Source organism: Monodelphis domestica, chromosome 4 (genome assembly GCF_027887165.1).
Source record: "Monodelphis domestica isolate mMonDom1 chromosome 4, mMonDom1.pri, whole genome shotgun sequence".
Taxonomy (NCBI): Eukaryota; Metazoa; Chordata; class Mammalia; order Didelphimorphia; family Didelphidae; genus Monodelphis; species Monodelphis domestica.
In genome coordinates, this window is record NC_077230.1 from 87,965,067 (window position 1) to 87,990,981 (window position 25,915).

A 25,915-nucleotide genomic window follows, 5' to 3' on the forward strand; every position below is an offset into this window, starting at 1 on the left:
ATGTATATTTGCTGCGTTTTTTATTATTTTGTTAAATGTTTCCAAATTACATTAAAAAAAAATAATCCTTACCTTTGGTTTTAGAATCAATACTAATTATAAGTTCCAAGGCAGAACAGTGGTAAGGATTAGGCAATTGAGGTTAAGTGACTTGCCCAGGGTCACACAGTTAAAAAGTATCTGAGGCCACATTTAAATCTAGGACCTCCCATCTTCAGGCCTGGCTGTCTATCCACTGAGCCACCCAGCTGCCCCATCAATTACATTTTAATCTGGTTCATGCTATACTCTGGCATACTGACGGGCCAAGCCATGTGTTTAATATCTCTGCCCAGTGCAATACATTTTATGCTCCCTGAGGTTAGTGTCTCTCATTATAGTTTGTTTTGGTTTTTAAATTACCAGCTCTCTTTATATTACTCAGCTCTCAAGATAGAAAGTGCCTAAAAATGCTTGTTGAATGAATAGTGGTATTATGGCAAAATGGGAAGAATGTTGGCTCTGAGGTCCCTGGTTCACATGTGGGATCTGAGGCAAATCATTTAACCCAGCATTGGCAAAGGTTTTCAAGTTTGCATGCCCAAACTGCACCTTTGAGCTGCCTATGAGCCCCCCCCCCCACATTACACCAGAGCGAGGAGGGAGAAAGTGCTCACTTTGGGTGGCTGGACAGAGGGGCAGAGTATGCAAAAAATGTCCTTGGGCACTGGGAAGAGGGGGAACAGCACCACACCTTCACCAACACTGATTTAACATCTCTGGGTCCTAAGTGTAAAATCTATAAAATGAGGGCTTTGGACTAGATGGTCTTTGAAATTATTTTTTGATCAAAAAGTGAAACTTCTATTTTACAGAGAAAGAAACAAAATTCTAGAGAAGGAGAAGTGGCTTTCTCCAAAGAATCCAGAGCTGGGGATTCAAATCTCAATTCTCTGACTCCATCCCCATTCAATTCTTTACCTTATACCACATGACTTCCTGCTACCTCATCTTTGCCATCAAAGTTGATATACTATGGACTCTCCATTATTTGTGCTAATGAAATGGCATCATGGCGTTGAGCATCCAAAATGGCGGCCACATTGTGGTAGACATAATATGGAGCTCTGGGATACATCATATATGTATATATATATATTTGCAGTAGATTTATCTTCCTGACGATGCTTAACTTGGATTGATACCAAAATAGGTCTCCAATTGCTGAGCTCCCAGTGACTGACAGAGGAGTGGGGAGAGGGGGGCAGACAGGTGCTGGGTGACAGGAAGAAGCCAGCCTGAAGTGAAGCACTTGTCACAAAAAAAAAAATCCATAGAATATAATCCCCGTGTAGAAAAGCAAGAGTTGTCTCTCTCTCCAGCTAAAAAATCATAAATTTGAGAACCAGAAAGAATCTTGGAAGTCGATTTACGTATCCCCTTCATATTTTGTGGATCAGGAAATGGAGGTGTAGAGAGGGTAAATAAGTTGTTTAAGGTCCTACATGGAGCGAATGGCATCTCTTCTTACTCTCTTCTCAGTGGAGATGGGAAATAAATGATCACCAGTCATTGTCCAACTAATCATTCTTCACCATCAAGAAAGCCCACTTTGGGCTGAAAGGGAAGCTCGCTGGGTTCACCTAAGAAGATACTCTAATATCATTAAGCCTCCAAAATTAAACTCGTCTCCTGCCTGCCGCCTCATGAAGTCATGCTCATTAAACCTGGATCAATGAGGACAGTGCCCTAGGACCCAGCATTCCTTTGGAAAGGTTTTATTACCCAGGAAAATGGAATAGTGAGTCCTCTTCAGGACTAAGGTCAGGGGAGGGAGGGGGGCTCCAGGGACCCTTGCTCTCTGGGGGATGCTCGAGCCCACGTATTCCAAGGATTCCCAGCAGGCTGCCTTCTCAAAGGTGTCTAGCAGCAAACAGAAGAGGGAAGCCTTTTTTTCCCCACCCTGTGAAAGCTACAGAGCGTTATAATTTCTCATCATGAGTTCCCCGATAATTACGGGATTAGACAGAGCAATCTGCAGGTTCTCTTTTCATCTCTCTAATGCTCACTAAAGCAAAATGTAGAAATAGCACCACAGGGACGAAGGGAGGAGGTGGTGCCTCACAACTGCCAGGACCCCTCTGGTGGAACCCTCCTTCCAAGGTGCCACTTCTCTCTGTCCAAGGGAACCCCCACCACTGTAGGGGACAGAGAACCCGTCTGGGGCTTGGGTTCTAGTGGCTGCTCCTCACCTCTCCCGTTGGAGTAGGTATGATTCTTTTTCCTCATTGGCTGCCAGGGAAATCTACCCTCCCTCTCTGCCAACGCAGAAATCAGTCAACCAGAGCAGCTGAAAATTTGCACTTGACATCTCTTCAGTGAGAGCGAGATCTGTGGAAGCTTGAGACTCAGAAATGCAGGCTGTGCCTACAAACTCTGCAACAAGGGGCCAGTTCTCTTCTGGAGCCCAAGCTGAGAAGTCATGGCGGCTGCATGACCTTAAATAGACCCGGTGATCACTGTACTATGTGCCCCATTTTAAGCAAATCCAAAAGCGGAAATCTGAACCTACAAAATGATGTATCAGGAGGTGATTATTTCCATCACAAAAGAACTCACCAGAGGGTTCCTTTAAGTCCCAGCTTCCCTAGTGGATTGAGCAGTTTATTTACACAAATTTGATTTACACCAGAGACCTAGGTTCCAGGCCCAGCTCTGCCACTAATTAGCTTTGTGCCTAGGGCAAGTTATTTGAGAGACATCCTAGGAGAGTGAATAGAGCACCTGACTTGGAGACAGAAAGACTTGAGTTCATAATCTGATACTAGCAGTATGACCTTGGGCAAGTCACTTAACTCCAAGTGAGTTTCCTCATCTGTCAAATGGGGACAATAATATCTGTAGCCCACACATTACATGGTTGTTGAGAGAACATGAGAGAACAACTGTATTTTTTAAAGCTCTTGACAAACTTTATAATGCTGTGTAAATGCCAATTATTATCATCCTGTCTCTATGCCTCATCTGGAAAGTGAAGCGTATTGCGAACATCTCTTCCAGCATTGACATTCTAGGATTCTAACTTATGAACCCATCTGGTGCTTCAGAGAGCTCCAAAATGAACTCATCATTCTCTCTTTGAGGATGCACCTGCCCCATCATCCTCAAACATGCCCTTTCCTAAAATGTCTATTTCTGCCGAAGGTACCGCCATTCTCTCAGGCTTGAATTCTCAGAGTTGTCTTTGATTCTTCCAACCCTCCCTTCCATATGATCAATTTTCTTTTCTTTTTCTTTTTTTTCAGACCCTTACCTTCTGCCTTAGAATCAATACTATCAGTTCTTTTTTTAACCCTTACCTTCTGACTTAGGATCAATACTATATTGGTTCTAAGGCAGAAGAGCATTGGGGGTTAAGTGACTTGCCCAGGGTCACACAGTTAGGAAGTGTCTGAGGCCAGATTTGATCCTAGTACATCTGTCTCTAGGTTTGGCTCTCAATCCACTGAGGCCACCCAGCTGCCCCCATTACTATCAGTTCTAAGGAAAAAGATCAGTAAGGGTTAGGCAATTGGGGTTAAGTGACCTGCCCAGGGTCACATAGCCAGGAAGTATCTGAAGTCGGATTTGAACCCATGTCCCCCCCCCCAACTCCAGGCCTGGCTTTTTATCCACTGAGCCACTTAGCTGCCCCTAAATGATCAGTTTTCAAGTCCAATATCACCTCCTCCACAATATCTCTCATAGCTATCCACTCCCATGTTCATAGCCATTACTTTGAGCCTCCTTCCCTTTAGCTTGGATTATTATAATAGCCTTCTAGTCACCCCCTCTGCTTCTACCTTCTACCCTTTTCAGACCATACCTTGCAGCAGCATAAAGAAATCTTCTTAATGAACAGGTCTGACCAGGTCACCCCCCTGCCTAAAGGTCTCTCATAGTTCCCGTTGCCTAGAGGGTAAAATAGAAACTCTTTACTGGGGTTCCAGGGACCAATCATTCCCTCCCTTTCTAGTCTGATTGCCCTCCTGCTCTCTTTCTCTCAAGCACTCTATATTCGGCTCAAAGTCTCCTACTTGTCATTTGCAGATTCTGTCCTAGATGACTTGACTGTGTCAGCTCCAAAAGTCCTGCTTCTCCCCTCCTGCGTGGTAAGTGGCTCCTGTGGTCCATTATACGTAGTCCGTATCACTTTGCTTCTTTCCCATTATATCTCTTCTCATCTTCTCAATGCTCATTTTGTTCCCCTTCCCAAGCTTCCCTCCACAGCCACTCCTTCCCTGAAGTTACCATAGAATCAGAACTGGAAGGACCTTAGAAGCCATGAAATCCAACCCCGTCATTTTATAGATGAGGACACTGAGGCACAAAGAGAATTAAGTGACTTGCTAAGGGTCACAAACAGCTAGAAAGCAGATGAGGTGTTTTGTTGTTCAGTCATTTTTCAGTCAGGTTTTGACTCTAGTGACTGCATTTAGGGTTTTCTTGGCAAAGATACTAGAGTGGATTGCCATTTCCTTCTCCTGCACCTTTTACAGATGAGGAAACTGAGTCAACAGGGTTAAGTGCCTTGCCCAGGGTCACAAAGCTAGTGTATCTGAGGCTGGATTTGAACTCAGGAAGGGGAGTCTTTCTGGCTCCCGTCCTAGTCCTCTATTCACTGTATCACTTAGCAGAAGTGTGATTTGAACCCAAATCTTCCACACTCCAAATCCAAGGTCACTTTCAAGTTCTGGAACCCCAGTCAAATAAGTATGACCTTTCTGCTCAGAAGGGTGTGTCAATCTATTGTCCTTCAGCTCCATTCACCATCCCTAAAACTTTCCAAACCAAAAAACCCCTCCTGAGTCATACTGCCCACATGTGTTATCTTCCTCTATTGGAAAATGCCCCTTAAGGGCAGGGACTATTTTCAGTTCTGAATCTGTATTCTCAGTGCTTGTGTACACAGTCAATATGCACATACTCAGGAATTGTACACAGTGCTTGAGACAAATGATCAGCATCATGAACTTCCTCCAGATCTCCAGATCAGAGATCTGTCCTTTTCTTTAAAAGACACAGCTCACCTGGGATTCCTTCCTCCTCCTCTAGGAAGTCCTCCTCCCCTTTCCAGTTTCCATTCATTCTGTTTGATCTCCCTTATATGGTCAACAATCTTTCTAACTGGGGTAACAGCCATTTGTAGATTCATCCCATTCTTTATTATTACAATATCAGCTCCTGAACATTAGACATTAAGTCAGTTTTTTTGTTGCTCCCAGCAACTTGCACAGTATCTTATCATTCAGTCATTTAGCTGCATCTGACTCTTTGTGACCCCATTTGGGGTTTTCTTGGCCAAAAATCCTGTAGTATTTTGCCATTTCCTCCTCCAGCTCACTTTGCAAGTGAGGAAACTGGACAAATAGGGACAAATGACTTGCCCAGGGTCACAAAGCTAGCTGGTGTCTGAGACCAGATTTGAACTCATGAAACTGAGTCTTCCTGATTCCAGGCCCAATGTTCTGTCCACTGTGCCATCTAGCTGCCCCTTATATATACTAGGCATTTAACACATGCATTTAATTTGAAATAGAGTATATCATGAATGGAGTCAAACCAAAATTCTCACTTCCTCCCATACCCCATACATATTTAGGTAGGTACACTAGGGTACCCTGGCAGAGAGCCCTTTTTGGATGAACTGCCTTGAATTGTGGGGCCTGGTGTGGAAGACACCTTAGCCTAAAGCAACACCAAATGGGCCTCAGTTTTTTCATCTTTGAAATGAGGATAAGGCTTTATTCTGAGTATAGTAGCAGCATCTCTCTCACGGAGCTCTTATCTCAAAGGAGACAATGTGTATGTAAAGCCCTGTATAAATATAAAGCTTGTAATCCTCCTAACTCTAATAAAAAGTTGAATGAGGACTCTCCAATGCCTCAGTTTCCCCATTTTAAAAAATAGGAGCTAATCGCCTTGCCCCACTCCAATGTGAAAACAGAAGCAGAGACAATGCTGTTGAGAACAGATGGTGATCATTTTGTAAATGGACATAATACCCCTGTTTGAGGACAGGGCTTGGATTCAGCTCTAAGATGAATGCTTTTGTAAGGGGAATGAGCAATGAAAAATACCAGAACTCTGATCAGTATAGCCCCTGACCTTTAATTCAGAAGACTGATGGTTAGGTGTGCCTCTCTCCTCTCAGAAAAGGTAGCAGAATGATGATGGAGATCTCTCTTGTTAGACCTAGTCATTCTGTCCGTTACTAGTTTATTTAGTTTAACTTTATGTCTTTATTATAAGGTGGGGCTTCCATGGAGATGGGATGAGTCACTGGGAAGTGACAGTGCTGTAAAAGAACAGCATAAATAAAACATTTATTGAAAAAATTTTTAAACGATCAGTTATCTTCTCCCTAGGATTTCCAGATCACTGCTGCCTCTTTTGCAATTTAAAAAGCCATGATTTCCCATTTGATTCTCCTAACAACCCAGTGACATTTGGAGAGCCAGGGATCATCACTCTCCATTTTACAGGTGAGTAAACAGAGTTCCAGAGAGATGACATGATTTGCTTAACATCACATAGCTAGAACCCAAGTTGCTTCTAACATATGAGAATTAGTGGCCACAAGCTTGAAAGTAAAGCAGTCACACCTGACTCTAGGGATGAATACAATAAAAGTAATTGGATGGTAATTGGAATCCCATAAATCTAGAGATAGATGGACAGGCAGAGAGAGAAATAGTTCCCACCAGGCTCCTTAGCATAAACATCTGAGACCATTGTGCTAAAATGGAAATGACCACCATTCCTTCTCAATAGTACGGTCTCTGCTTCTGTCTTCATATGAAATAAAATAGGGTGGTTAGCCTCCATTTTTAACATGGAAACTGAGAGGGAAACCAAACCATTGGAGAGTCCATATCTAATTTTTTTGTTGAAGTTGGGAGGATTATAATAACTTCTGTTTATATGAGGCTTTATGTACACATTGTCTCATTTGAGGAAACAGCTCTGTGAGTTGGTGCTGTTACTCTTCATATTTTACCGATGAGGCAATTAAGACTAAGAAATACTAAACAACTTATCCAATAAATGACAGGTAAGAAATGTTAAGTAACTCATCCAAAGTCACCCCTACTATGTGACTGAGGTTTGTACTGGAACTCAAGACTTCCTGACTCCAAGTCCTCCAAGTCTATCCATTACTCCACACTGCTTCACAAAATAGCATAGTCAGTGGGATTCTGATGCCGCCAGTTCTTTTTCCTAACTAGAACCCCCAGATCCACAGGATTCGTGGTCCTACCTCTATCCCAAGAACTTATACCACTCAATCACATACTCCTATCAATGCAAATTATCATGTTTTCTGAATCACATTAATTTGTTCTTTGGGGTGTTGGGTATTATTATAATAATGTACTTTACCAAGAAATCAGGAGATAATGATCTCTTGCATGTAACTGATGCTCTGTAAATTTGTGTTGATTCAAAACAATGACCCTCTTTACCTTGGAGATCTTGGGATGAAGAAACATGGATGTAGCCATAAGGAGAACAAACATTCCAATGTGGCTTCAATATCAATAATCTTCAATTACCCTCCTCCACCCTGCCCAGGTCCCAGGTAACCAAATCTCCAAGACTCGAAGACAAGAGGGCAAGATTCTTTAGGGAAGGAACTATTTATTGTGTCCTATATCACTTGGTATTGTTCGTGACATCTACCAATGTATGAACTCAATAAATATTTATTGATGAAGAAATGAATGTTTGTAAAGATCCCCACCAAGCAAAACGTCTAAGAATAAATCGCTGCAATTAAGTCATCTGTATCCATGGAAGGTCACAGCAGAATCACAGGTTTAGAGTTGGCAGCGACCTTAGAGGTTATCTGACGCAGCTCCCATTTTACAGATGAGGAAACTGGCTTAATGAAGTAACTTGCCTCTGGTCTCACAAGTGGATTCTAATCAGTGGCAGAATAGCTATTTGAACCCAAATCCTCTGACACAGAATTTACTGCTCTTTCCACTGTACCAAGTGATGCTAATGCAGATAATCCAAAACATTACATACGCCAAAAGTCATTCAAATTTGTCTATGTTCCACTTGGGCTACTATTAAAATATTTGCATTCCCTGGCAGCCTGTTTTCAGTGGCAAATAGAAGCAGTTGGGAATTAAGCATTTTGTGTCAAGATAATTAGGAACTGCTTATATCATTCTAATCTTCTTTCCCCTCTAGAACTTACATCACTTTCACAGATATCCAGTTTTTCCTGGATTCAACGGGGGCAAGGAGGGGGAAATCTAATTGTTCTCATACAAATGGAAAGAATAGTCATTTGTCAGGGTTCCTGAAGCAAGCCCAGAGGAGAACTGAGTCTAGAATTCATGAGTCCCATGCCTTAAATATAATCCATAAGGCCACACTGCTGGCATCTAGAACAAGGCTCTATCAGATTTCATCCCCAACTTTAGATCAGGATCAAGAGTATACCCTACAGGAAATTGAATCATGAAAATATAATTCTATAGGTCCTGGAAGCTGGGAGACCTTACTGGAGTAATAGTCATAATTCTAAAAATAGCTGATGTTTGCACTTTATAGACATTTAATTCTCACAATAACTCTGTAATATTGCTATCATTGTTCCTATTTCATAGATATGGAAACTGAGGCTCAGGGAAGTTAAGTGACTTGCCCGGGGTTGCACAACTAGGAAAGCATTTTGAGGCATTTGAATTTGTTCACTGGGCAATGTGTCTGACTTCTCAGACTTCTACTGTTTACAGTTCCACATACATATGCCTCAGTTTCTTCAGAGGAACTCCTAGGCCTTTAAGGTCCAGAATATCATAAGATTCAGAATAGGAAGGCACCTTAGAGTCCTATTCTAACATCTTCATTTTATAGATAAGAAACTAAGTTGCAGAGGGAAATAATGACAACTAAGGTCATAACCAGTCAGTATTCTCCATAACTGATTCTGTCTTTGTATCTTTTCCTTCTTTACACGAAGACACTCAACAAATTTTTATTGACTATTTGTATCTTGATTGGGAGTCTTCCTTAGGTCTGGCTCAATCCAGAAGCTCACAACCTTTCCTTTCCTTACCAGATACAGGTAATCAGTGAGGCTTCTGGAACCCAATGCCTGACCAGGAAATGACAATAAATAGTACTTCAAGTCTCTTAGAAATGACAATACAACACAATGATCATGATACAAAGATAGCCCTTCACCTTGAGGTTCCCATGGGATATAACCCAGACTTTTGGTCCATCCTTCCCCCAATTGGCCATGAAACCTGGCTAGCTCTCAGTAGTTAGAAAGTGAGGATGGTAACATTGCTGCCTTTTCAGAATGGTGCTCTTCTAAAGGACTCCTCTCACCCAGAGTTTCTATGGGCAGAAGTTGTCGTTGCTATGTCTCAGGGATGGGACTCTCCTAGGACTTTATCCCCATGAAAAAGAAAAGACCTTCCTGTCTCATATTTGAATATGTTTTGGCTCAGAAGGCTGGGGAAAACATATATTGTTTGTTTGTTTGTTTGTTTTCAGGGAACTTTGTAGCTCTTTCTGTAGGCATTCAGGGGCCCTAATTTAGGTTAAGACTTAAATTGGTACATGTCTGGCAAGTCAGTGAAGATCTCTTTGTCTTGTTTTGAAGCCAAAAGACCTGTTCTGTACCCCTCAAATCATAGCACTTAGGTGCAATTCCAGCAGAGATCAGCAAGGGGGTGGAATGAGGGAGAGTGTCCCTCATACCTACACACAGCTCAAATGCCAGTAACTTTCAGAGAAGCTGAGGGAATGCTGCTCCCTTCTTGTCTGATAAAAAAGTGGCAGCTCACAATCCATAGCTGTGGTTTTTCCTTCTTCCAATTTAGGGTCATTGGCTGGTCCTTGAAAATCAAGGCTCATTTTTACCCTGAAGATGTTTTCGACAGGCCTCAACCTAGGCATCTCTCTCCCTCCAAATAGCCTAGAGCTTATGGTCCTTCACATTTATCTGGCACTTAACATATGCCATCTTGTACCATTACTTTAGTTCAGCAGGGACATTATCTTATAATGAATAGATCCTGTTTCCCCACTACATTGTTAAGTCCACAGAAGGTCAGCATCATTTGTTATACCTCTTTGCAGGACCAGAGTACAGTAGGAGGCCCTTCCTGGAGCGCAGTACATGTTGATCAGGAGAAGAATGATGGGTGACAGTGTGATATAAGGGAAAGAGCACAGGATGGGGAGGTAGAGTAGGGTTTTAAGCAGTTGGGTGGCTGTGAGGTCCCTCTAAGCCTTAAGCAAAATCAGATGGGGAGGGGAGTCCACAAAGCCCATTCCAGTTCCCAAAGTAAATAATCTTAGGCTGTTCTTTGGTTTGAAGAGCTAAGGGAGACTTTAACAGCATCATTTCCTTATTCTCCTGGTAGTCAAGGTAAGAATCAAGAATCTATCATAATCACCCCACTTGCTAGACTTAGGAGTAAGGAAGGCACTGCCTTACCTTGTTCTCCACTTGAAAGGCCTTGAAAAGTACCTTTCTTTCCCCTTCAATCTCTTTTGGAGCTCTAAATATGGGACACCAAGTGTTAATGGGTTTTTTTTTTTACTACCTCCATTATATGGGCTGGGAGGTGCTGGTTCCTAATGTCTGATTCCACCCAAATCCTCTTCTTTCAAGGTCATTTTTCCAGATATAGAAGAAAGCTACTTTTGAAGGTCAAAGAGGAAGGTGAAGCAGGTAAATTTAAGACCAGGGACTTAAAGATAAAGGAGGAAAAAAAATGGAAGAGAGGAAAAGAAAGGCAAGTTGGGGAATGGACAACAGAGGGAAAAGTAGAATTAAAAAGGGGATGGAGAGAGTGACTGCTGCTGCTGCTGGTGGTGGTGGTGGTAAGAGTACCACAGGAACTTTACAAATGTTCAAGAACCCATAATGCAGTCAACTCAGATTACACTAATGGAGAGAAGCTTCACACATCCCAAAACTTATACAGTGAGAAAGGGTAGAGGAGAAAAATAAAGGAGACGATAATAAAAATGGAGAAAGGGAGAAAGCAGGAGAAAGACAGAGAAAGGGGGCAGACATAGTAAGCAATAGGAAAAAGGAGACAAGCAGAGTAGGAGACATCATGGAAGAGAGGGGACAGCGAAGGAGGAGCCAAACTGGACTCCACCCTGCAGTAGAAAAGATCAGGGACTCATTTCCTGAAATGCCCACCTGCTCTACAGTCAGTTCAGACACTTGTTTTCGCCAATTAAAAACAAAAAACAAACAAACAAAAAAAAACTGCTTTCCTGGTCGGAGACACTCAAGTTCCACACAGACTACTCCCCGTTGCCCTATTCTCTCCTTCCCTCCGCTATTTACAGACCTACCACATAGAAATGAAGAATACAGCAAAGAAGAAGATACAAATACAAAAAGAAGAAAGACAGGAGGTGACTCCCCTCCCCACCCCCCACAACACACACGCACGCACGCACGCACGCACGCACACACATCTGCCCAAACTCAGAGCCAGGGCAAAATCATCCTTAAGGAAAGGGATGGACTGACCCTCAAGCCTGGGAGTGAGCCATGATGAATTTCACGTGGATTCTCCTCGGGATTAAAGTTTGTAACAATGCAAACAGCCCAGTTCTTTCCTCCTCCCTCCGAGCTCAGAAGCTGTCTCTTTTTTATTCCTTTCTCCTTTCACTTTCCCCAATCTCAGGTTCTTCCCTCTCCTGCCCATCTCTCCATCTTCTTGGTACTTTTCTCTTCTCTCCCTCTCTCCATCCCTCACTTCTCCCCGTCTCTTTTCCTTTCTCTCTCCCTCCCTTCTGGAGCTCCATCACGACGTGAGTTGAAAGTGAATGGGCAGCCCCAACCACAAAGACAAATTACCATGAGAAAAATAAATCAGGAAATCGCCTTTAGCAAACCCAGCTCTCGCCTCAGCCCCTACTCTAGCCCCCTACCCTCCAACTCATAGGGTGAGGTAGGAGGCTCGGTGTCTCCTCCCTGGCTCCCACTAGCGTCTCCTAAGCTACGACCCTGACACCCAGGGCCAGAGCGAGTTTGGGCTCAGAGCCGGCTGGGGGCCAAGGTGGGGGAAGCAGAGGGATAAGGAATGAGGTGTGGAGGTGGGAGGGGGGAGATAGGAAGAAAGGTGGGAAGCAGTTGGAATCAGGGAACCTGGAATGGGCATCAACACAATTTCATACAAATACGCGCTCGCTGGCACACACACAAGCTCGCACACCTACTCGCGCACACATTTACACGCTAACCTGCATTCTCTCTCTCTCTCTCTCTCTCTCTCTCTCTCTCTCTCTCTCTCTCTCTCTCTCTCTCTCTCTCTCTCTCTCTCTCTCTCTCTCTCTCTCTCTCTCTCTCTCTCTCTCTCTCTCTCTCTCTCTCTCTCTCTCTCTCTCTCTCTCTCTCTTCCTTTCCTTCTCCCTTCCTCTCCCCCCACCCCAATTCCTTCCAATTCCTTCTCACTCTTTTCCTCATTCTCTTCCCCGCTCTCTCAGAGAGCATTCGTCTTTGGCTACCTCTCCCCTAAAGAATCCAGGGTCTGGGCCCCGGAGTCTCCGCATCGATGGCTGCAACCCCCAGACTGCAGGCTTGGGGGAGTGAGAGACATCCCCGCTTGCAGCTAGTCGAACTGGGGACTGAGAGAGACCCGAACCGGGAACCGCCGCACCGGAGGCTCTACGAAGGGGAGGTGTAGGGAGTTGGGGTCGAGAAAGCTGAGAGAATCTCGTCTCCATCCCCCACTACCCAGCGAGTTCTCGACCCCGTCCTAATGCATCACCTCCCGCTCCTCCACTGCGAGGTGTAGGGCTGCCCCTTCCCCTGGTCGCCCCCCAACCCCATATCCACCCAAGTTCTTAAAGTTTGTAACTTCTAGCTGTGCCCCTTCTGCCCCCAACCCCAACCCTCAATCAACGTCCGGGATTGGGGTTTAGGGGGGAGGGGGCAGAAAGGTAAGAGGAAGGAGGAGGGGGATAAAAACAAGGACCCGAGTGTCGGTCGCTGCCGCGGGCAGGTACTCACCGAGCTGCGACTGGTAAGGCAGGATGGAGGGCACTGGGGGTTTGATGTCTAGCTCTTTCCACCCGGTTGCAGGAGGTAGCCCAGCTGGGGCCGGCAGCCGGTACGGGGTTGCCCGCGGGAGGAAATGACCGTCTTTTCTGAGGGTTCCTGCTGTCCGGCTCCTGTTCACATTCCCGCTCGGGCTCTAGCTCCTGCCTAGGTCTGAGCTCCCGCTCGCCCAGAGTCTAGTTCCCCTCGAGCCCCTCCTAGCCCGAGCTGGACTCGCGGCCCAGACTAGCCATCCGCTCGCTCCGCTTGGCTCCCTCACCAATCCCCGCTCTTCCACTAGCTGAGGACCCGGCCGGTGGTGGCAGCGGGGAGAAAGGGAGGGAGGAGGGAGAAGAGGAGGACAAGGAGGAGGAGAGGGAGGAGGGAGAGGAGGAGACGAAAAAAGAAAAGAGGGAGAGGGAGGGGGAGTAGAAGGGGAGGGGGAAGCTGGGGGAGAGAGGAGAGAGGGAGGGGAAAAAGAGGAGGGGGAGGGAGACAGGCTGGCAGCCTGCTGCTCCTCTCCAGCTAACCCCAGAGCTTGCTTGGTGGAAAGAGAGAGAGAGAGAGAGAGAGAGAGAGAGAGAGAGAGAGAGAGAGAGAGAGAGAGAGAGAGAGAGCGAGCGCTGGGAGCCCCTATAGCCAGTTGGGTTCCCCTTACTCAGCATGGTCCCTTCCACCCCAGTGCTGTGCTGGGTGAGGAGAGGAAACTGGAGATACCCAGAGATAGCCCGTTAGTCTTTACCCCCCACCCACCCTCATTTTCTCCTCCTAAGATTTGGCCTTCCTTTTCTTCCCTCTTTCCCTCACCCCCTCACCTCTCTAAAGGTCCAGGTTCCCGTCTTTCTTCCCCAGAAAAGGTATGACTGGATTTGGCAGCACCCCAAGCCATTTCCATACCTCTGTTAAAAGCTATCTAGAAACCTTTCTTAAGATCGTACCCCCTCCCACCTCCCCCCACCCCAAGCTTGTTCCTTGTGTTTTCTAGCTAGTGGGATTGATAGAGAAAAGGAATGTGGAGGGGATGGGCAGCTGTTCCTCCCGCTGAGGACAGTACAAAAGAAAATTGGTATACACTGAAGCAGAAGGAAGTGAGACATGGAAGGATCATAGGAAAAGCCCCTGGATATGGTGTCAGAGGACTTAGGTTCACATCCTGGTTCTCTAATTCACGGGCTTTGTGACTTTCAACTCTTGGGGATTCAGTTTCCTTCTGTGAGGGGGTTGGATTGGAATAGATGGTCTCCAAGATCTCTTCCAGCTCCTGGTCATGTGAGGTTAGATAATAGGAAGAACTTCCCAACAGAAGAGTAATTACAGGCAGGGCACAGACATAGGAAGGCTGTGAAATTATCTGCGGCTGGAGAAAAGGAGAGGGGTGGGTTTAGGGATCCCGGCTAGTCGTGATCCACTTATATACTGTAGAATCGCTCCAAAGCTTACTATCCCCGGGTTGAAGAGACAGAAGAAGGTAGCAATATCAGGGGCTAAGCTTCCGAGTGCATCTGCTGGTGTTGAAAGGGAGCCCTCTGGTGAAAAGAAAAACATGTTCAGGAGCGGAAAGGAGCGACCTAAGAAAAGGCAGAAGGTGAAAAGGATGACAGTGAAGGATAAAGGCAGGGAACCCAAGGAGGAAAATCGAGAAAGTTATACACATAAAAATAGCAAAGGAGATTTCCACTCACAAAATATAAACTGATGGATTCGAGGAACCATCTTTAAAGAAGCAGTGGGAATTAGAGCGAGACAGAGCTGTCAAGTGGAAAGGTTTACATAACAAACTACTTATTAAAGCTAATACCGGTATAAATTGGGGGCAAAAGAGACAGTCCCAGTTTGGCAGAAGATGTGGCAGTAGCTGATCTCTAGTGAGTGACAGGCTTCTTTTCCCTCCCTCAAAGGATTTTAGAGCTAGAGGGGATCGGAGATCAGCTAGTCTAGCTCCTTCATTTTACTGCTGAAGAATCTGGAGTACAGAGATTTAAGATCATCATGGGTGGAAAGTAGCTAAGTCTGGATTTGAACTCTGAAATGAAACTGGGGGTGGACTGCTCTTCCTTCTGCAGTGGAGATTGCTAGATTCTGCTAGTGGAGATTACCTAGAACAAGACATTGAATAGCAATAAGCCTCAGTTTCCTTTTCTGTAAAATGAGGGAATTGTACTTGAGTTCCGGGGAAAGAAGGCCCGATTTATAGTCAATGGACTTTGGGTTCAAATTCTGACACTTCAATTTACCACCTGGGTGACCTTTAGCAGATCATCTAAGTCTCTCTGGGCTTCATTTTCCTCAGATGTAAACTAAGGGAACTGGACTATATGACCTTGAAAGTTCCTTTCAACTCTAAATCTATGATCCTATGACTTAAAAGTTCCTTTCCAGCTCTGAACCCATTTTTGATCTTTCATTTTTGGTCTGGAAGTATTATCTCATGGGTCATATAGAAGTTCCTGGCCTGAAAACTCCCTAATACTAATGCAAGATCAGCAAATAATTTTTTTTTTAAACCCTTACCTTCTGTCTTGGAGTCAATACTGTGTATTGGTTCCAAGGCAGAAGAGTGGTAAGGGCTAGGCAATGGGGATTAAGTGACTTGCCCAGGGTCACACAAGTGGGAAGTGGCTGAGGCCAGATTTGAACCTAGGACCTCCTGTCTCTAGGCCTGGCTCTCAATCCACTGAGCTACCCAGCTGCCCCCAGCAAATCATTTTTAACTTTAATCTTGGAGACTTCTCCAGAATGTTGAAAAGTTAAGTGACTTATACAAAGCCACACAGCTAGTATGTTTTAGGGGAAGGACTCAAACCCATGCCATTCTAACTCTATACTTGAGAGCTTGATAATATTTACAGATGAAATTGAGTTAAAGAGAAATGAAATAAAACGTGCAAGTTAGTTAATTTAGTTAGTATCAGAGCAAGGACAAATGCAAGGATTCAAGTCTCCTCATTAATAATCCAACATTGTTTCTCCTAAACCATGCTGTCCCTCTCTTTTCAAAATGTGAGGAAAAATTAAAGCTATGAAATTCCCTTCACTAAGGAAGTTTAAACATTGCTCCCCCCCCCAATATCTTTATTTGTCTAGGTTAGGAGAAAAGACCAAATGACTATTGGGTTGACTTGAATTAGGATTCAAGAAAATCCTCTTCTTTACTATACTGTCAGATCTTTTCTTCCTCCAGTGTCTCCCTTTTCCTGTCTTTTCCTTTCCCTTTTCTCCTGTGTCTATGTAGAGATTTGGTGTGGGTCAGGGAGAAGGACAGCATTCTAAGGGAGGGCCTCATTTAATCTCAAAAGAAACACAAACCCAGGCTGAGGGAAAGACACTCAGAGAGAGTTCCTGACAAAAAGAAGGAATGGGGGGAGAGGGAGAGAGAGGGAGTAGAAGAAGTCCAGGCTAATTAATCATAATTGCATCCCACAGTATTGTATTGATTAACAGTGATTACTCAAGTGCTCTTTTAACACACTGGAATTCTAGAGACCCTTCAGTCTCTGGCAAGAGCATCTGCTTTATTCATCCACCTTAAGCCTTCTTCAGGCAGTCCCAGAAGAGGTTCTAGCCTGGATTTAGGGACCGGACACTGCAAGCTGGATGACCAATCCCTATGATATGGCCACATCACCTCATCACCACTGTCTTTAGATCTTTCCAATTAACCTGTAGAACAATGACTTAAGTTAGAAGTCTTTCAGTCACCATGACAGTGTTTATTAAATAGACTAGTAAGTAATGAGTGCAACTTCACTAATGGGGAAAGGTGTTCTTAAAACTTGCCCTTGCTACAGAGATGACCAGATACATCTCCTACTTAGAGAAGGGAGCTAGAGTGAATTTTCCAGGATCATAATGCTAAGTAGTGACAGATGGGAGAAAAGAATCTAGGTCTTTCCAGGTATAATGGGAAAAAACATTAGTTTCAAAATCAGAAGACCCCAGTTAGGACCCCAACTCTGCCATTGCCTCCCCTTATGATATGCAAATTACTTTTTTTCTCTGGACTTCATTTTCCTCATCTATAAAATGAAGGGATTAGACTATGACTCAACCAGAAAATGGCAATAATGTTATTTATATTTTATTTTTTTATAATTCGTAACTTCTTAGAATATTAGAAACTTGTGTTTTGGCTCCAAGGCAGAAGAGTGGTAAGGGCTAGGCAATGGGGGTTAAGTGACTTGCCCAAGGTTACCCAGCTAGGAAGTGTCTGAGGCCAGATTTGAACCGGGGACCTCTTGTTTCTGGGCTTGGCTCTCAATCCACTGAGCAACCCAGCTGCCCCAAGTGGGCTACTGTGGCTGGAATTTAGAATGAATGAAGGGGAGGCATGTGTAACAAGTCCAGAAAGAGACTGGAACCAGGTTATGAAGTGTTTTTAAATTCTAAGCTAAAGAGTTTGTCTTTAATACTAGAGGTAACAAGAGCCACAAAGATTTTTAAGTAACATAGTAACTTGGTCAAATCGGGGCTTTAGGAATATCCCCTTGGCAGCTGGAAGGAATGTGGGTTGGAGAGAGGAGACACTGGAGGTAGGGAAAGGGTGTTAGGTGCTGAGCTAGGGCGGTTGTTGTGTTAAAAAAAAGAGGCGGGCACAAGTACAAAAGATGCTGTGGACATAGAAGTTACGAGACATATTAGATGATTGAAATCATGAACCCTGGGAGGATGGTAGAACTTTTGAGAGAAATGAGAAAATCAGAAAGAAAGGTGAGTTAGGACAAAAAGATAATGTGCTCTGTTTTGGATATGCATGTTGAGTTTAAAACCAATCTAAAATGTTCAGTAGTTATGATGGGGACTGAAACTCAGGGGAGAGACTAAATCTGGATTCAGAGATATGGGTATCATTTGCATAGAAATAATCATGGAATTCATGGGAAGGGGTGAGATTAGCAACAGGAGGAAAAAGGAAGGGGAGAGAAAAGAGAAGGGGGAAGAGAAAGGGAAAAGAGAGAAGAGAGAAGAAGAAAGGAAAAGGGAGGAGAGGGGGAAAGGATAACCTTAGAGTACACCCACAGTTAGAGTATGGGCATGGATAGTGAATCCATCAAAGTGGACTGAAAAGGAGCACTCAAATGGGTAGGAGAACCAAGAGAGAACAGTACCATAAACATCCAGAGGAAAAAGAATATCTGAAAATCCTTACTTCTGTCTTAAAATTAAGAAGGCTCAGAGATGAGGAAGAGTCACTGCATTTGGCTATTTGGAGATAATTTTAGAGAGAAACATTTTAGTTGAGCCATGAGATTAGAAACAAGATTACAAGGGAATAAGAAGTAACTGAGAGAAGAGAAACTGGAAACAAATGTATATAGCTTTTCCTAGGAGTTTGTAAAAAAGAGATTTAGGACCATACCTTGAAAGGTTAGCATGGTCAAATGATGATATAATAAGGATTCGGGGAGACTTACCTGGACATATTTGTAGGGATCAGGAAAGAATCCAGTATAGACTCAGATATTAGAGGGAATGTTGGGGTGGGGGATGATTATGATGGGCAATTTACCAGAGAAAATGGGGGTGGGTGGGAAATAGGCTTAAAGATATGTGTGTATGTATAGTGTACTCAGATATGAAGAACTACATATCAGACACTATAGTGAAGGAGGAAAAAATGAGAGGGCGGCAATGGAGTTTTAAAATGTAGAATAATGGAGAAGAGGAAGCTCAGTAGGTAGAGCTTCTCTTTTTTCAGGAAGATATGTGGCAAATGATGAAATCCTCTGCTGAAAAGGAGCAGGGAGTGGATGATATACAGAGATTTTAAAAGAAAAGGTTTGTAACAATGATTGTGGAAAATATAATATAAAGCCAATTAGAAAAGAATGAAAGGATCACCTTGCGACAGTGAGGACCCAGTGGAGACAAGTTAACAAATGTTTAGTGAATCTAATTATCAGGGTTATATGATGTTCTCTCTCCATCCTAGTTCAAGAGCACTGACTAGGGACACAGGACATGGTTAATATATCTATGTTGAATATGGTCAGGCATGAGTAGCAATAAGCCAACATGGTAAGGGATTTCTGCATAGAGGATAGTATAAAATGGAACCTGTTCATCTTAAACTCAAGTTTGGAATAGGAGTAAATTAAGCCAGAGCAGAAATGATGGCCTTTGAGGGCATTGAGGGGCTTAGAAGGGGCTGGGAGTCACAGAGAAGATGAAGAATAGGTTTAAGAAGGAGGATGTACAGAAAAATATGGAATGCTGATAGGAGGGTGGGTTGAAGAATTTCAGAATTCATTATCCTAGAACTAGACTAGATGGCCTCTGAAATCACTTCCATTTCTGTATCTAAGATCCTAGATTCCAGGAGGATCTAAGCACTCTGAGGGCAAGAACTCTTTCATTTTGGTCTTTGAATCCCCAATGACTAGCTCTCTGCCAGGCGCCCAGTAAGTACTTAATCAATGCCCACTGAATTAATAGATAGTGACTAGATGAATTCTAAGGCCCTTCCTGCTTTAAATCCTTTGACTTTTGGCCCAGGGCTTTCTCTACCAGATCAATATTACTCCTCTAAAACAACACAAACCTTTCTCAATCCAAGCACAAGGGAAGACAAGGAAATTGCAGTGTGGGTTTGAGGCAGAGAAATCTTGGTAAAAACAAAGCCTTCATCACCACAGAAAGAAGCAGGCTGGCATTTGGAGGAAAGCAGCCTGAAAGAAAGCCAGAGATTAAATACATCATGACCTGGACATTGAAAGAGGATTTGATTTCTTGGAGTTAAATCTTCAATTCCACAAACATGTATTTGGCACTCAAAAGTCACTATGCTTCATGAAATTAAGAGAAAACAAAATAATTCTTTTTATTCTTTCTTTTTTTTTTTTAAAAAAAAAAACCTTAAGACTGAAGAGCAGCAGAGTCTAAGCAATTAAGGTTAAGTGACTTGCCTAATACCACATAGATAGGAAGTGTCTGAGGCCAGATCAGTTCAGTCATGTCTGACTCTTTGTGACCTCAGTTGAGGTTTTCTTGGCAAGGAAACGAGTGGCTTGCCATTTCCTTCTCTAGTTCATTATACAGATGAAGAAACTGAGGAAGAGTTAAATTACTTCCCTGGGGTCACACAGCTAGGAAGTATCTGAGGCTAGATTTGAACTTACGTCCTCCTCACTCCAGATCTGGCATTCTATCTACTGCGGCTGCCCCCATGGTCCTTACTCTTAAAGAGATTACAAGCTAGTGGAAGAAGAAAGGTGGTATAGCAAGACAAGTAAATAAATCCAGTGGTCAAAGGAAGAGTGAGTTAAGTACAAAGGAGTTTAGTTAGAGTAAAATGAGAAGTCAGAAGAGGGAGAAATTGCTTTCACTTGGAGGGGAGAGGGTTCACAGAAATGGCTTTTTGGAGGTGTGTCTGAATAGGGTTTTGAGAGAAAGGATGGATTATGAGAGACAGTAATAATAGGAATAGGGCAGAGTAGGAACAGGTAAAGATGAATCCAGGCATGGTGGCCAACAGAGCAAGATACTATTTGCCTAGAATTCAGAGGGGAAAGTAAGCAATATGCCAAGATAAGATATAATCTTGTTATAGACTAGATTATAGAAGGACTTGAGCGTTGGGCAAAATAATTTCTCTTCCAAATCACTATAAAGTTGTTAAGCTTAAATCTAGCTTTTGAGAAGCAGTGTGGTACTGTGGAGCTTGGAAGGTACTCTAATGTGCCACTGAACTTGGAGTCAGAAAGATCTAGATTCAAAGCCAACCTCAGATAGTTACTAACTATATGATCCTTATGAGTTACTTAATCTCTCTGTGACTTAGTTTCCTCATCTGTAAAAGAAAAAGCTGGATTCATTAGGCTTTAAAATCTTCCTGCACATCAAAGATCTAATGAATTCAGAGGAATTGAAATAGAATTGAATTGTAGATACATCATTGGTCTATGGTAGAAATTCTCAAACTTGTTGGTCTTAGGACTTCTTTGCAGTATTAAAATTTATTACACTCTTGAGAATATATTTTTTAAAAACCCTTACCTTTTCTTACTATACTACATACTGGTTCTAAAGAAGAAGAGCAGTAAGGGCTAGGCAATTGGGGTTAAGTGACTTGCCAATGATCACATAGCTTGGAAGTGTCTGAAACCAGATTTGAAACCAGGACCTCCAATTTTCAGACCTGGCTCTCTATCCACTGAGCTACCTAGGTGTCCCCACTCTAAAAAAATTATTGAGGACTAATTTGGGACTCAAAATTAAAAAAAAATATACTCAAAATAATTTTACATGTAATTGGTGAAAAAAAGAAAACATAAAAACAAATGAAAAAATGATTGAGGATTACAAAGAGCTTTTGTATGTGTGGTTAATATTTATCAGTGTTTGTCATATTAGAAGTTAAAACTGATACATTTAAAATATTTAATAATTCATTAAATAGAAAAGACACATTACATGTTAACATATATATAATTTTTGTGGAAAATGATTATTTTACAAAATAAAAGATTAGTAGAAGAGTGGTATTTTAAATATATATATATATTTGCAAATCTTTTTACTATCTGGCTTAATTGAAAACAGCTGGATTCTCTTATCTGCTTCTGCATTCAATCTTTCACAATATGTTGTTTTGGTTGAAGTATATGAAGAAAATCTGGCCCCACAGAGATATGTATACAGAAAAGGAAAATAACCTTAATAAGCAAATAATGTCTTACTATTATGACATGAGTTTTGATCTCAGGAACCCCCTAACAGAGTTTCAGGGACTTTCAGGAATCTTCCTCCAACACTTTGAAACAACTAGTCTAATGTTCAAAGGATATAAACAAGCAATTTTCAGATGAAGAAATCAAAACTATCAATAATCATATGAAAAACTGTTTCAAATCCCTCTTGATTAGAGAAATTCAAATTAAAGCAATCTGAGGTGCCACCTCATATTCATCAGATTGGTCAATATGACAGTAAAAGAAAATGATAAATGTTGGAGAGGATGTGGCAAAATTGGGACATTAATGCATTGCTGGTGGAGTTGTGAATTGATCCAACCATTCTGGAGGGCAATTTGGAGCTATGCCAAAAGGGCTATAAAACTCTGATCCTGTAATACCACTCCTAGGTCTGTATCTCAAAGAGATAATAAAAAAGGAGAAAGGACCTATTTGTACAAAAATATTTATAGCGTCTCTTTTTATAGTGGCAAAGAATTTATTGAGGGGATGTTCATCAATTGGGGAATGACTGAACAAATTGTAGTATGATGGTGATGGAATACTATTGTACTATTAGAAATGATAAACAGGATGATTTCAGAAAAATCTGGAAAGATCTACATTAACTGATGCAAAGTGAAATAAGCAGGACCAGGAGAACATTGTACACAGTAATTGCAATATCATACAGTGATCAACTATGAAAACTTGGCTATCCTTAGCAATGCAATGATCTTAGTAATTGTTTATATATTTATTCATTCATGTCATCTCCTCTAACAGAAGGTAAACTCTTTGAAGGCCAGAAGCTTTATTTTATTTGTATCCCCATTGATCAAATGCTTGTGGGTGATTAATGCTTAGACAAGATTACTAATCATCTCAGACTAATGGGATTTTTTTAGTTCAAAGATATTTTATTTTCCCAATTACATGTAATAATAATTTCAACATATATTTTCCAAAGTTATAAGATCCAAACCATCTCCCTCCCTCCTTTCTCTCCTCCCACTTGGAGATGGTAAGCAATTGGATCTGGACCATACATGTATTATCATGCAAAATACACTTCCATATTGGTCATTGTTGTAATAGCACACTCATACAAACCCCAAACCCCAAACTAAAACATTAAAATACACTGATGTGAAAGATAGTATGCTCTGATCTACGTTCAACTGACTAACAGTTCTTCCTCTGGGGGTGGATAGCATAAGTCCTTTACTCAAAGATGAGAGCAAGGTGAAGGGAGAGGATCAGAATCTCAGATCAGGAAGGAATCTTAGAAAACATCTAGTCCAACCATGTCTGAACAAGAATCCTTTCTAAAACCTACTTAATAAATGATCATCTAGCACTTGCTTGAAGTTCTCCAGTGACTGGGGAAACAATCTCTCAATGCACTTTTGGACAAGCTAAAATTTGCCTCTGCAACTTCTACTCATGATTCCAGTTCTGTCCTTTGAAGCCAAGCAGAACAAATCTAATTTCTCTTCCATATAACAGTCCTTCACATGTTTGTTTTTCCCCAAGTCTTTTCTTCAAGCTAAACACTTACCTTCCAGAGTTGTTGTGAAGATCAGATGAGATAATATTTGTAAAGAGCTTAGTACTGTGTTTGGCTTGTAGGAGGCATTTAGTAAAGATTTATTTCCTTCCCTCTTTCCTTCCTTCCTTCCTTCCTTCCTTCCTTCCTTCCTTCCTTCCTTCCTTCCTTCCTTCCTTCCTTCCTTCCTTCCTTCCTTCCTTCCTTCCTTCCTTCCTTCCTTCCTTCCTTCCTTCCTTCCTTCCTTCCTTCCTTCCTTCCTTCCTTCCTTCCTTCCCTTCACCAACCTGGACATCCTCTTTTGCTACTCTTTAGTTTCTTGATATTTCAGGCCTTCAACATGATTTCCTCAAGGGAGATGTTGCTCCATCCTTATAGACTGTGATCCATCCATGCCATATCTTGCATGATTCCCTCCATTTTCTTCCTTAAACCTTTCCCAGAAGAGCCACTGAACATACTAGAGACCTTCCTCTAGTCCTCTTTACATGTCATGCATATCTGTGGAGTTCTGATATTGTCTATCTTATAGGAACATAGAGTTGGAAGAGGTCTCAGAGGTCACCTAATCCAACCCCCTTCCTGACTTCAAAATCCCCTCTGCAGTGACCATGAAAAGTGGCAGTGCAGTTTCCTCCCAAACCTCTCTGGGGATTTGTCCCATATTACATAATGAGTCAGCCTATTCCATTGAGGGTGGGCAGCTAGCTCTAATTGTTAACATGCTCTTTCTTACAATGAGCTAAAATCTGCCTTCCTAAAACGCCCAACCAATAGTCCTAGTTCTGTGCTCTACACACAGAATAAATCTAATTGTTTCCCTTAAAAACCCTTCAAAATTTTTTAAATAGTTATCATCTGTCTTAATAGCTAGCTAGCATTTATAGAACTTTACAAATATTATCTCATTTTATCCTCACAACAACCCCGAGAGGTAGGTGCTATTATTACTCTCCTTCTATAGATGAGGAAAGACGTTAAGTGAATTGCTCAGGGTTACACAACTAATGTGTCTAAGGCTAGATTTGAACTCAGGACTTCTTCACTCTCAGTCCAGAGTTCTACCTACTGTATCACCTAACAGCCTTTTTCAAGGGAGGCAGCAAGGTGTAGTGGATAAACAGCTGTCTGCTAAGCCAAGAAGATTTTGTTCAGGACCCACCTCTGACATTCACTGGTTGTGTGATCCTGGGCAACTTGGGCAACCTCTCAAGGCTAGAGGAAGCTCTCTAAGATGGTAAGTTTCAGAGCAGGTGCATTTACCTGTTTTGATAGAAGGATATTCCTTAATGGGAAGTTCCCTATACCAATGAAATCACAGGTCCAATTTCTAGTCTAATCATATTCTCACCCCCAACTCTTTTCTTCTCCAGGTTTAACTCCCATTCTCTTGACTAATTTGATAGCATAAGATCTCTAGTTCCTAATCACCCGCTGTGTGCATGAACTTGAGTCCATCATTTCCATCTCTCTAGGTCTCAGATTCCTCATTCTAAAATGATGGAGGGGAACTAGATAGTTTCTAAGTTTCCTTTTAGCTCTGACATCCTGTAATTGGAGACTGCCAAAGTGCCATCATTCTATGTATGTGAGCAAGTTGAGGGAGAGCAGTTTAAACCTGAAGGCCAGCCTTGGCCCTGGGGCACAGATAGCAAAAATACCTCGTTTCTCCAGAGACCCAGGAGACAAAAACAAATATCTCAGTGGGTAGAAAGAAAGAGAGGAAAGTGGCAATAAAAGACAGAGATCCAAATAGTCAGATGATAGAAGAGCCAGGATATTTGGGGAGGAATAGAGAAGGGTTGGAAAGAACAGTCAAGTTTTAATTCAGGTGAAATTAATTGAATTATAATAGGGCATTTAAAAAAAACTCACCTATTTTTAATTACATATTCCTTCCCATTGAAGCAAACAATATTCTTTATGTTTAAAGTATAAAAGTGCTAAAGTCTATTATGAGAGCTCATAACACAAACCTGGTTTTTCAGTAACTATCTTGTATTTATTTTGAATAAACTATATCTTGTGTATATTTTGCTTGTGCCCATTATTTGCCTTGAGAGAATGTGAGCTGCTTGAGGGCAGGTTCTAGTTCATTGTTTTTCTTTGTATCTTCAGTGCCTAGCACAGTGCCTGATGCATAGTAGATAATCAGTTTTTGGTTGGTTGGTTGACTGGTAGACTATGCCAGTAGAACATAAGCTCAGGAAGGTTCTAGGAAGCTGGAACATTTTTGAATAATTCTAGCCAGAAGATATATCTACTGTCTGAAGTTCAGTAAAGCTAGGAAATAAGGGTTAAATGATTTGCCCAGAGTCACTCAGCTAGAAAGTGGCCAAATTTGAATTCAGGACCTCCCATCTCTAGGTCTGGCTCTCAATCTGCTGGGTCATCTGGCTGCCTCTGAGATAATATTTTTAAAATAAATAAATAATGCTTAGCACAGTGAGTGCCTGCCACATATTAGTTGCTATATAAATATTTAGTTTTCTCCACTTCCACTTTCCCAATAATCTAGATCTTCATTCTTTGGATCATTGTTCTCTCTTTCCAGATCACCCCCTACAACCCCACAAACGATTATCTAGTCCTCATTTGTCTGTAATACTCTTTTTCCTCACCACCTCATCTTGGAATCCC

The 25,915-nt window shown here is 42.3% G+C and overlaps 1 protein-coding gene across 5 annotated transcripts in view; it reads right to left on the bottom strand.

Annotated features, from left to right (window-relative positions):
* Positions 1–13,950, bottom strand: part of SEMA5B (semaphorin 5B) — a 206,703-nt gene extending 192,753 nt beyond the window's left edge. Inside the window, exon 1 of one of the 5 annotated variants that reach the window (XM_056793543.1) lies at positions 13,031–13,950. The gene's annotated coding sequence lies outside the window, so the exon portion shown is untranslated. The remainder of the gene's footprint in view (positions 1–13,030) is intronic. The other 4 variants (XM_056793538.1, XM_056793540.1, XM_056793542.1 and 1 more) reach the window with 4 other exon arrangements.
* Positions 13,951–25,915: the final 11,965 nt, after the last annotated feature.